Source organism: Arachis stenosperma, chromosome 1 (genome assembly GCF_014773155.1).
Source record: "Arachis stenosperma cultivar V10309 chromosome 1, arast.V10309.gnm1.PFL2, whole genome shotgun sequence".
In the NCBI taxonomy this organism is placed as follows: domain Eukaryota; kingdom Viridiplantae; phylum Streptophyta; class Magnoliopsida; order Fabales; family Fabaceae; genus Arachis; species Arachis stenosperma.
This window is the reverse complement of record NC_080377.1, coordinates 88,345,221-88,357,146: the sequence shown is the minus strand read 5'-3', so window position 1 is coordinate 88,357,146 and position 11,926 is coordinate 88,345,221. Positions and strand designations below refer to the sequence as shown.

At 39.7% G+C, this 11,926-nt stretch overlaps 2 non-coding genes across 2 annotated transcripts; both read right to left on the bottom strand.

Moving 5' to 3' along the window:
• Positions 1 to 2,774: 2,774 nt before the first annotated feature.
• On the bottom strand, positions 2,775 to 2,882 carry LOC130952212 (small nucleolar RNA R71). The gene has a single exon (XR_009074397.1). It is a non-coding gene; the product is annotated as a small nucleolar RNA R71 (small nucleolar RNA).
• Positions 2,883 to 11,287: 8,405 nt separating this feature from the next.
• On the bottom strand, positions 11,288 to 11,395 carry LOC130952190 (small nucleolar RNA R71). The gene has a single exon (XR_009074375.1). It is a non-coding gene; the product is annotated as a small nucleolar RNA R71 (small nucleolar RNA).
• Between the last annotated feature and the right edge of the window lie 531 nt (positions 11,396 to 11,926).

The following is an 11,926-nucleotide window of genomic DNA, read 5'->3' as shown; positions in this document are numbered from 1 at the left end:
TAGTGACAGACGCAAAAGTATCAATGGATATTATTCCGGCCTGACCGAGAACCGACAGCTGAATTCCGCTATGCCGTGACAGGACATATGCAATCGCTTCACTGAGAGGAGGGAGGTAGCTGCTGACAACAGTGAAACCTACCCGAGCTTGCCATGGAAGGAGTAAGAAGGATTGGATGAAGGCAGTAGGAAAGCAGAGAGACGGAAGGGAAGGCATCTTCATACACTTGTCTGAAGCTCTTACACCAATGATATACATAAGTATCACTATCTTTATCTTTATATTATTTCGTTCATCATCATATACAATTGAGTTTGCCTGACTAAGATTTACAAGATGACCATAGCTTGCTTCAATGCTAACAATCTCCGTGGGATCGACCCTTACTCACGTAAGGTATTACTTGGACGACCCAGTGCACTTGCTGGTTAGTTGTGCGAAGTTGTGTAATGCCATGGAATTGAACCACCAAGTTCTTGGAGTTCATGACCAGGGATTATGAGAGTTGTGAAAAGTATTGTTCACAATTTCGCGCACCAAGTTTTTGGCGCCGTTGCCGGGGATTGTTCAAGTTTTGAGCAAGCTTTTGGTAACAATGCCTGGGATTGTTCTAGTTTGGACAACTGACGGTTCATCTTGTTGCTTAGATTAGGTATTTATTTTTTTTCGAAATTCTTGAAGATGAATTCTAGAGTTTCATGATGATTTGTTAAAATCTGGCTGGCTGAGAAGCCATGTCTAATCTGATTGGACCGAGGTTTCAACTTATCACCACAAGAGCTTGTTGATTTTCATCAATCTTGCTTTTGGAGCAGTGATCTGCTAAGACTTGGATGACCTTTGGTCATGTCTAGTGTTTTGGACCGAAGCTTTCTTTGAAAGCTTGGCTGGCTGAGAAGCCATGTCTAATTCCTGGACCGGAGTCTTAGACTAGCATTGCACTGATTCCTGGAATTCTCATTAAGAATTTTGATATCTTTTTCCACTTAATTTTCGAAAAACACAAAAAAATTACAAAATCACAAAAAAACCAAAAATATTTGATGTTTCTTGTTTGAGTCTAGAGTCTCATCTTAAGTTTGGTGTCAAATGCATGTTTTTGTTATATTTTTCGAATCCATGCATATAGTTCTTTGTTCTAATCTTTGAATTCTATTGACTTGAAGTATTTTGTGTGTCTCATATGCATTCTCATTTCGATAGTGTCAGTAGTATACAAACTGCTAAGTTTGGTGTCCTGCATGCATTGTTGTTTGGTTCTAGTTACATTTTGATTGTTCTTTTATTAAAAATCCAAAATATTTTTAATTTGTGTCTTTTCAAGTCAATGATACAGAGAATTGAAGATTCAGAACATGCTGCAGAAGAATTATACAGAAAAAGCTGAGCATTCAAAAATGCCCAGTGAAGAAGACAGACTGGCGTTTAAACGCCAGCCAGGGTACCTGGTTGGGCGTTTAACGCCCAAAGAGGTAGCATTTTGGGCGTTAAACGCCAGAATGTATACCATTCTGGGCGTTTAACGCCAGGATGGTGCTAGGAGGAAGTTTTGTTTTCAAATCAATTTTTTTTCAAGTTTTCAAAGTTTTTCAAAACCAAATCTTTTTCAAATCATATCTTTTCAATCAAATGTTTTCAAAATCAATTTCTTTCCTTTTTCAAAGATACTTACCAACAATTAATGATTTGATTAAACATTTTTTGCCTTTTCTATTAAGAAAGGTTTTATGTTTGAATCTTATCTTTTCTTGTTAGGAAAGTCATTAATATTTTTTTTTAAATTCATATCTTTTCAAATTGTTTTCAAATCATATCTTTAAAATTGTTTTCAAATCATATCTTCTCAATCACATCTTTTAAAACCATAACTTTTCAATCAAATCTCTTTAACCTCATTTTTCAAAATAGTTTTCAATCAATCTTTTTGACTTCTAATTTCAAAATCTTTTTCAAAAATCACTTCATTCTTCCCCACTTTCAATTTTCGAAAATTATCATCAATTTTTAAAATGTTTTTGACATCTTTCTAATTAATTTTCGAAAATCCTCTTCCCTCCTTCTCACATCCTTCTATTTATGGAGTACTACTCCTTCTTAATGCACAATTCGAACTCTAACTCAAGATCGAATTCTTCTACCTTCTTTTCTTCTATTTTTCTTTTCCTCTGACACTTCAAGGAATCTCTGTACTGTGACATAGAGGATTCCACATTTCTCTTGTTCTCTTCTCTTTCATATGAGCAGGAGCAGAGACAAAGGCATTCTTGTTGAAGCTGACCCTGAACCCGAGAGAACCTTGAAGAGAAGAAAGAGAAGCCAAGGCACAACTCTCTTTAGAGGACCTGACCGAATTCTTCAGAAGAAGAACACATGGCAGCCGAAAACAATACAATGCCAACAATGCAAGGAAGGTGCTGGGTGACTTCACTACACCTACTCCTGATTTTTATGGGAGAAGCATCTCTACCCTGCCATTGGAGCAAACAACTTTGAGCTTAAGCCTCAATTAGTTTCTCTAATGCAACAGAATTGCAAGTTCCATGGACTTCCAATGGAAGATCCTCATCAGTTCTTAGCTGAATTCTTGCAAATCTGTGACACAGTCAAGACTAATGGGGTTAACCCTGAGGTCTACAGACTGATGCTATTCCCTTTTTCTGTAAGAGACAGAGCTAGAATATGGTTGGATTCTCAACCTAAAGAAAGCCTGGACTCTTGGGAAAAGCTAGTCAATGCCTTCTTGGCAAAGTTCTTTCCACCACAAAGATGGAGTAAGCTTAGAGTGGAAGTCCAAACCTTCAGACAGAAGGATGGAGAATCCCTCTATGAAGCTTGGGAAAGATACAAACAATTAATCAGAAGATGTCCCTCAGACATGCTTTCTGAATGGAGCATCATAGGTATTTTCTATGATGGTCTCTCTGAACTATCTAAGATGTCCTTGGATAGCTCTGCTGGAGGATCTCTTCATCTGAAGAAGACGCCTACAGAAGCTCAAGAATTGATTGAAATGGTTGCAAATAACCAATTCATGTACACTTCTGAAAGGAATCCTGTGAACAATGGGACTAGTCAGAAGAAAGGAGTTCTTGAGATTGACACTCTGAATGCCATATTAGCTCAGAACAAGATATTGACTCAACAAGTCAATTTGATTTCTCAAAGTCTGTTTGGAATGCAAAATGCACCAAACAGTACTAAGGATGCTTCATCTGAGGAAGAAGCTTATGATCCTGAGAACCCTTCCATGGAAGAGGTGAATTACCTAGGAGAACCCTATGGAACACCTATAATTCTTCATGGAGGAATCACCCAAATTTCTCATGGAAGAATCAAGAGAGACCTCAACAAGGTTTCAATAACATAATGGTGGAAGAAATAGGTTTAGCAATAACAAGCCTTTTCCATCATCTTCTCAGCAACAGACAGAGAGTTCTAAGCAGAGTACTTCTGACTTAGCAACAATGGTCTCTGATCTAATAAAGACCACTCAAAGTTTCATGAATGAAACAAGGTCCTCCATCAGAAATTTGGAAGGACAAGTAGGTCAGCTGAGCAAGAAAGTTACTGAACTCCCTCCTAGCACTCTCCCAAGTAATACAGAAGAAAATCCAAAAGGAGAGTGCAAAGCCATAGACATGGCCGAATATGGAGAGGAAGAGAGGAGGAGGACGCCACTGAGGAAGACCTCAGTGGGCGTGTACCAATCTCCTCTGAGTTCTTCAATGAGGAACAATGGGAATCTGAGGCTCAAATGAGACCATAGAGATTCCATTGGACTTACTTCTGCCATTCATGAGCTCTGATGAGTATTCTTCCTCTGAAGAGGATGAGTATGTCACTGAAGAGCAAGTTGCTAAATACCTTGGAGCAATCATGAAGCTAAATGACAAGTTATTTGGAAATGAGACTTGGGAGGATGAACCACCTTTGCTCACCAAAGAACTGGATGACTTGTCTAGGCAGAAACTGCCTCAAAAGAGGCAAGATCCTGGGAAGTTTTCTATACCTTGTACCATAGGCACCATGACCTTCAAGAAGGCCTTGTGTGACTTAGGGTCAAGTGTAAACCTCATGCCCCTCTCTGTAATGGAGAAATTAGGGATTTTTGAGGTGCAAGCTGCAAGAATCTCATTAGAGATGGCAGACAATTCAAGAAAACAAGCTCATGGACTTGTAGAGAATGTTTTGGTGAAGATTGAAGACCATTACATCCCTACTGATTTCATAGTCCTAGAGACTGGGAAGTGCATGGATGAATCCATCATCTTTGGCAGACCCTTCCTAGCCACAGCAAAGGCTGTGATTGATGTTGATAGAGGAGAGTTGACCATTCAAGTGAATGGAGAATCCTTGGTGTTTAAGGCCCAAGGACATCCCTTTATCATCATGGAGAGGAAGCATGAAGAGCTTCTCTCAAAACAGAGCCAAGCAGAGCCCCCACAGTCAAACTCTAAGTTTGGTGTTGGGAGGCCACACCAAACTCTAAGTTTGGGTTGAACCCCCCACATTCAAACTCTAAGTTTGGTGTTGGGAGGTTCCCACACGCTCTGAGTATTTCTGAGGCTCCATGAGAGTCCTCTGTCAAGCTAATGACATTAAAGAAGCGCTTGTTGGGAGGCAACCCAATGTTTTATAGTTAACTATTTTCTTTTGTTATTTTATTTTTTTGTAGGTTGATGATCATAAAGTCACAAAAACAATGAAAAAAGCAAAAACAAAATGAAAAACAGGAAAACATAGCACACCCTGGAGGAGAAGAAGCTGGCGTTCAAACGCCAGTAATGCTAGCTGTTGGGCGTTTAACGCCCAGTCTGGCACCATTCTGGGCGTTTAACGCCAGAAAGGGGCACCAGACTGGCGTTAAACGCCAGTAAAGGGCACAACCTGGCATTAAACGCCAGGAATGGGCACCAGCCCGGCGTTTAACGCCAGCATAGCTCAAAACGTGATTTTGAGCAACATTTGGTGCAGGGATGACTTTTTCTTGACACCACAGGATCTGTGGACCCCACAGGACCCCACCATCACTCTCTCTCTTCTTCCCCATTCACCAATCACCTCAATACCTCTTCCCCACAAACCCCTCACCTATCAAATCCCATCTTTCTCTTCACCACTCACATCCATCCTTCATAACCCCACCAACCTCACCCTTCAAATTCAAACCACTTTCCCTCCCAAACCCACCATAATGGCCGAACACACCACCTTCTCCCTCTTCCTCATTTCTTCTTCTTCTACTCTCTTCTTTCTTCTTTTGCTCGAGGACGAGCAAACATTTTAAGTTTGGTGTGGTAAAAGCGTTGCTTTTTCGTTTTCCATAACCATTTATGGCATCCAAAGCCGGAGAAACCTCTAGAAAGAGGAAAGGGAAGGCAAAAGCTTCCACCTCCGAGTCATGGGAGATGGATAGATTCCTCTCAAGGGTGCATCAAGTCCACTTCTATAAAGTTGTGGCCTTGAAGAAGGTGATCCCCGAGGTCCCCTTTTCACTCAAAAAGGGTGAATATCCGGAGATCCGCCATGAGATCCGAAGAAGAGGTTGGGAAGTACTCACCAACCCCATTCAACAAGTCGGAATCTTGATGGTTCAAGAGTTCTATGCCAATGCATGGATCACCAAGAACCATGACCAAAGTTGAACCCGAATCCAAAGAATTATCTCACTATGGTTCGGGGGAAATACTTGGATTTTAGTCCGGAGAGTGTGAGGGTGGCGTTCAACTTGCCTATGATGCAAGGAGATGAGCATCCTTACACTAGAAGGGTCAACTTTGATCAAAGGTTGGACCAAGTCCTCACAATCATATGTGAAGAGGGCGCACAATGGAAGCAAGATTCAAGAGGAAAGCCGGTTCAATTGAGAAGGCATGACCTCAAGCCGTGGCTAGAGGATGGTTAGAGTTCATACAACGCTCAATCATTCCCTAGCAACCGGTCCGAAGTTACTCTAGACCGGGCCATCATGATTCATAGCATCATGATTGGAGAAGAAATAGAGGTTCATGAGGTTATAGCCCAAGAACTCTATAAGGTGGCGGACAAGACCTCCACCTTGGCAAGGTTAGCCTTTCCTCACCTCATTTGTCACCTCTGTTATTCAGTTGGAGTTGACATAGAAGGAGATACCCCCATTGATGAGGACAAGCCCATCACCAAGAAAAGGAGGAGTACACAAGAGACCCCTCTCATCAAGAGATCCCTGAGATTCCTCAAGGGATGCACTTCCTCCACAAAATTATTGGGAGCAACTAAACACCTCCCTAGGAGAGTTGAGTTCCAACATGGGACAACTAAGGGTGGAGCATCAAGAACACTCCATTCTACTCCATGAAATTAAAGAAGACCAAAGAATCATGAGGGAGGAGCAACAAAGACAAGGAAGAGACATTGAGGAGCTCAAGCACTCCATAGGATCTTCAAGAGGAAGGAAGAGCCGCCATCACTAAGGTGGACCCGTTCCTTGATTTCCTTGTTCTTTATTCTTCTGTTTTTCGAATTTTTGTGCTTTATGTTATCCATGTTTGTGTCTTGTGATCATTAGTGTCTTAGTGTCTATGCCTTAAAGTTATGAATGTCCTATGAATCCATCACCTTTCTTAATAAAAACGTGCTTAATTGAAAAGGAAAGAATTGCATGAATTCTGAATTTTATAATAGTTTTAATTATTTTGATGTGGTGGCAACACTTTTGTTCTCTGAATGTATGCTTGAACAGTGCATATGTCTTTTGAATTTGTGGTTCATGAATGTTGGCTCTTGAAAGAATGATGAAAAAGGAGACATGTTACTGAGGATCTGAAAAATCATAAAAAAATGATTCTTGAAGCAAGAAAGAAAGCAAGCAAAAACCGAAAAAAAAAATTTCGAAAAAAAAAAAGAAAGAAAAAGAGAAAGAATAAGAGTTGTGATCCAAGGCAAAATAAGAGTGTGCTTAAGAACCCTGGACACCTCTAATTGGGGACTTTAGCAAAGCTGAGTCACAATCTGAAAAGGTTCACCCAATTATGTGTCTGGCATATATGTATCCGGTGGTAATACTGGAAGACAGAGTGCTTGGGCCACAGCCAAGACTCAATAAATGGCTATGTTCAAGAATCATCATACTTTACTAGGAGAATCATTAACACTATCTGGATTCTAAGTTCCTAAAGAAGCCAATCATTCTGAATTATAAGGGATAAAGTGAGATGCCAAATCTATTCAGAGGCAAAAAGGTAAAAGCCCCCTCATCTAATTAATACTAATCTTCATAGATGTTTTGGAGTTCATTGCATATTCTCTTCTTTTTATCTTATTTGATCTTCAGTTGCTTGGGGACAAGCAACAATTTAAGTTTGGTGTTGTGATGAGCAGATAATTTGTATGCTTTTTGGCATTGTTTTTAGTATGTTTTTAGTATGATTTATTAGTTTTTAGTATATTTTATTAGTTTTTAGTTAAAATTCACTTTTCTGGACTTTACTATGAGTTTGTGTGTTTTTCTGTGATTTCAGGTATTTTCTGGCTGAAATTGAGGGATCTGAGCAAAATCTGATCCAGAGACTCAAAAGGACTGCAGATGCTGTTGGATTCTGACCTCTCTGCACTCGAAGTGGATTTTCTGGAGCTACAGAAGCCCAATTGGCGCGCTCTCAACGGCGTTGGAAAGTAGACATCCTGGGCTTTCCAGCAATATATAATAGTCCATACTTTGCCCAAGATTTGATGGCCCAAACCGGCGTTCAAAGTCACCTCAAGAAATTCCAGCGTTAAACGCCGGAACTGGCACCTAATTGGGAGTTAAACGCCCAAACTGGCACTAAGCTGGCGTTTAACTCCAAGGAGAGTCTCTACACGAAAAAAGCTTCATTGCTCAGCCCAAGCACACCAAGTGGGCCCGGAAGTGGATTTTTATGTCATTTACTCATCTATGTACTAGTTTTCTATAAGTAGGACCTTTTACTATTGTGTTAGGAGACTTTTGGTAGCTATCTTTGTTTTATGCTATCTTAGATCATTGGGAGGCTGGCCATTCGGCCATGCCTAGACCTTGTTCTTATGTATTTTCAATGGTGGAGTTTCTACACACCATAGATTAAGGTGTGGAGCTCTGCTGTACCGAGTATTAATGCAATTACTATTGTTCTTCCATTCAATTCCACTTGTTCTTTGTCCAAGATATCACTTGTTCTTCTACTTGATGAAGGTGATGATTGACGCCCATCACCATTCTCACTCATGAACAAGGTGACTGACAACCATTCTTGTTCTACAAGCATCTGAGGCTTAGTGAATATCTCTTGGATTCCTGATTGCACGATGCATGGTTGATCGCCTGACAACCGAGTGCTCGCCTGACAAACGAGCCAACCATTCCGTGAGATCAGAATCTTCGTGGTATAGGCTAGAACTGATGGCAGCATTCAAGAGAATCCGGAAGGTCTAACCTTGTCTGTGGTATTCTGAGTAGGATTCAATGACTGTGACGTGCTTCAAACTCCTAGCAGGCTAGGGCGTTAGTGACAGACGCAAAAGTATCAATGGATATTATTCCGGCCTGACCGAGAACCGACAGCTGAATTCCGCTATGCCGTGACAGGACATATGCAATCGCTTTCACTGAGAGGATGGGAGGTAGCCACTGACAATGGTGAAACCCTACACAAGCTTGCCATGGAAAGGAGTAAGAAGGATTGGATGAAGGCAGTAGGAAAGCAGAGAAACGGAAGGGAAGGCATCTTCATACGCTTGTCTGAAGCTCTTACACCAATGATATACATAAGTATCACTATCTTTATCTTTATATTATTTTCGTTCATCATCATATACAATTGAGTTTGCCTGACTAAGATTTACAAGATGACCATAGCTTGCTTCAATGCTAACAATCTCCGTGGGATCGACCCTTACTCACGTAAGGTATTACTTGGACGACCAGTGCACTTGCTGGTTAGTTGTGCGAAGTTGTGTAATGCCATGGAATTGAACCACCAAGTTTTGGAGTTCATGACCAGGGATTATGAGAGTTGTGAAAAGTATTGTTCACAATTTCGCGCACCAAGTTTTTGGCGCCGTTGCCGGGGATTGTTCAAGTTTTGAGCAAGCTTTTGGTAACAATGCCTGGGATTGTTCTAGTTTGGACAACTGACGGTTCATCTTGTTGCTTAGATTAGGTATTATTTTTTTCGAAATTCTTGAAGATGAATTCTAGAGTTTCATGATGATTTGTTGAAATCTGGCTGGCTGAGAAGCCATGTCTAATCTGATTGGACCGAGGTTTCAACTTATCACCACAAGAGCTTGTTGATTTTAATCAATCTTGCTTTTGGAGCGTGATCTGCTAAGACTTGGCTGACCTTTGGTCATGTCTAGTGTTTTGGACCGAAGCTTTCTTTGAAAGCTTGGCTGGCTGAGAAGCCATGTCTAATTCCTGGACCGGAGTCTTAGACTAGCATTGCACTGATTCCTGGAATTCTCATTAAGAATTTTGATATCTTTTTCCACTTAATTTTTGAAAAACACAAAAAAATTACAAAATCACAAAAAACCAAAAATATTGATGTTTCTTGTTTGAGTCTAGAGTCTCATCTTAAGTTTGGTGTCAAATGCATGTTTTTGTTATATTTTTCGAATCCATGCATATAGTTCTTTGTTCTAATCTTTGAATTCTATTGACTTGAAGTATTTTGTGTGTCTCATATGCATTCTCATTTCGATAGTGTCAGTATACAAACTGCTAAGTTTGGTGTCCTGCATGCATTGTTGTTTGGTTCTAGTTACATTTTGATTGTTCTTTATTATTAAAAATCCAAAAATATTTTTAATTTGTGTCTTTTCAAGTCAATGATACAGAGAATTGAAGATTCAGAACATGCTGCAGAGGAATTATACAGAAAAAGCTAAGCATTCAAAAATGCCCAGTGAAGAAGACAGACTGGCGTTTAAACGCCAGCCAGGGTACCTGGTTGGGCGTTTAACGCCCAAAGAGGTAGCATTTTGGGCGTTAAACGCCAGAATGTATACCATTCTGGGCGTTTAACGCCAGGATGGTGCTAGGAGGAAGATTTTGTTTTCAAATCAATTTTTTTTCAAGTTTTCAAAGTTTTTCAAAACCAAATCTTTTTCAAATCATATCTTTTCAATCAAATGTTTTCAAAATCAATTTCTTTCCTTTTTCAAAGATACTTACCAACAATTAATGATTTGATTAAACATTTTTGCCTTTTCTATTAAGAAAGGTTTTATGTTTGAATCTTATCTTTTCTTGTTAGGAAAGTCATTAATATTTTTTTTTAAATTCATATCTTTTCAAATTGTTTTCAAATCATATCTTTTAAAATTGTTTTCAAATCATATCTTCTCAATCACATCTTTTTAAAACCATAACTTTTCAATCAAACTTTTTAACCTCATCTTTTTCAAATAGTTTTCAATCAAATCTTTTGACTTCTAATTTCAAATCTTTTTCAAAAATCACTTCAATTCTTCCCCACTTTCAATTTTCGAAAATTATCAATCAATTTTTAAAATGTTTTTGACATCTTTCTAATTAATTTTCGAAAATCTTCTTCCCTCCTTCTCACATCCTTCTATTTTATGGAGTACTACTCCTTCTTAATGCACAATTCGAACTCTAACTAATCAAGTTCGAATTCTTCTACCTTCTTTTCTTCTATTTTTCTTTTCCTCTGACACTTCAAGGAATCTCTGTACTGTGACATAGAGGATTCCACATTTCTCTTGTTCTCTTCTTTTTCATATGAGCAGGAGCAGAGACAAAGGCATTCTTGTTGAAGCTAACCCTGAACCCGAGAGAACCTTGAAGAGAAAGCTAAGAGAAGCCAAGGCACAACTCTCTTTAGAGGACCTGACCGAATTCTTCAAAGAAGAAGAACACATGGCAGCCGAAAACAATAACAATGCCAACAATGCAAGGAAGGTGCTGGGTGACTTCACTGCACCTACTCCTGATTTTTATGGGAGAAGCATCTCTATCCCTGCCATTGGAACAAACAACTTTGAGCTTAAGCCTCAATTAGTTTCTCTAATGCAACAGAATTGCAAGTTCCATGGACTTCCAATGGAAGATCCTCATCAGTTCTTAGCTGAATTCTTGCAAATCTGTGACACAGTCAAGACTAATGGGGTAGACCCTGAGGTCTACAGACTGATGCTATTCCCTTTTGCTGTAAGAGACAGAGCTAGAATAGGTTGGATTCTCAACCTAAAGAAAGCCTGGACTCTTGGGAAAAGCTAGTCAATGCCTTCTTGGCAAAGTTCTTTCCACCACAAAGATGGAGTAAGCTTAGAGTGGAAGTCCAAACCTTCAGACAGAAGGATGGAGAATCCCTCTATGAAGCTTGGGAAAGATACAAACAATTAATCAGAAGATGTCCCTCAGACATGCTTTCTGAATGGAGCATCATAGGTATTTTCTATGATGGTCTCTCTGAACTATCTAAGATGTCCTTGGATAGCTCTGCTGGAGGATCTCTTCATCTGAAGAAGACGCCTGCAGAAGCTCAAGAATTGATTGAAATGGTTGCAAATAACCAATTCATGTACACTTCTGAAAGGAATCCTGTGAACAATGGGACTAGTCAGAAGAAAGGAGTTCTTGAGATTGACACTCTGAATGCCATATTGGCTCAACAAGATATTGACTCAACAAGTCAATTTGATTTCTCAAAGTCTGTCTGGAATGCAAAATGCACCAAACAGTACTAAGGATGCTTCATCTGAGGAAGAAGCTTATGATCCTGAGAACCCTTCCATGGAAGAGGTGAACTACCTAGGAGAACCCTATGGAAACACCTATAATTCTTCATGGAGGAATCACCCAAATTTCTCATGGAAGAATCAAGAGAGACCTCAACAAGGTTTCAATAATAATGGTGGAAGAAACCGGCTTGGCAATAACAAGCCTTTTCCATCATCTTC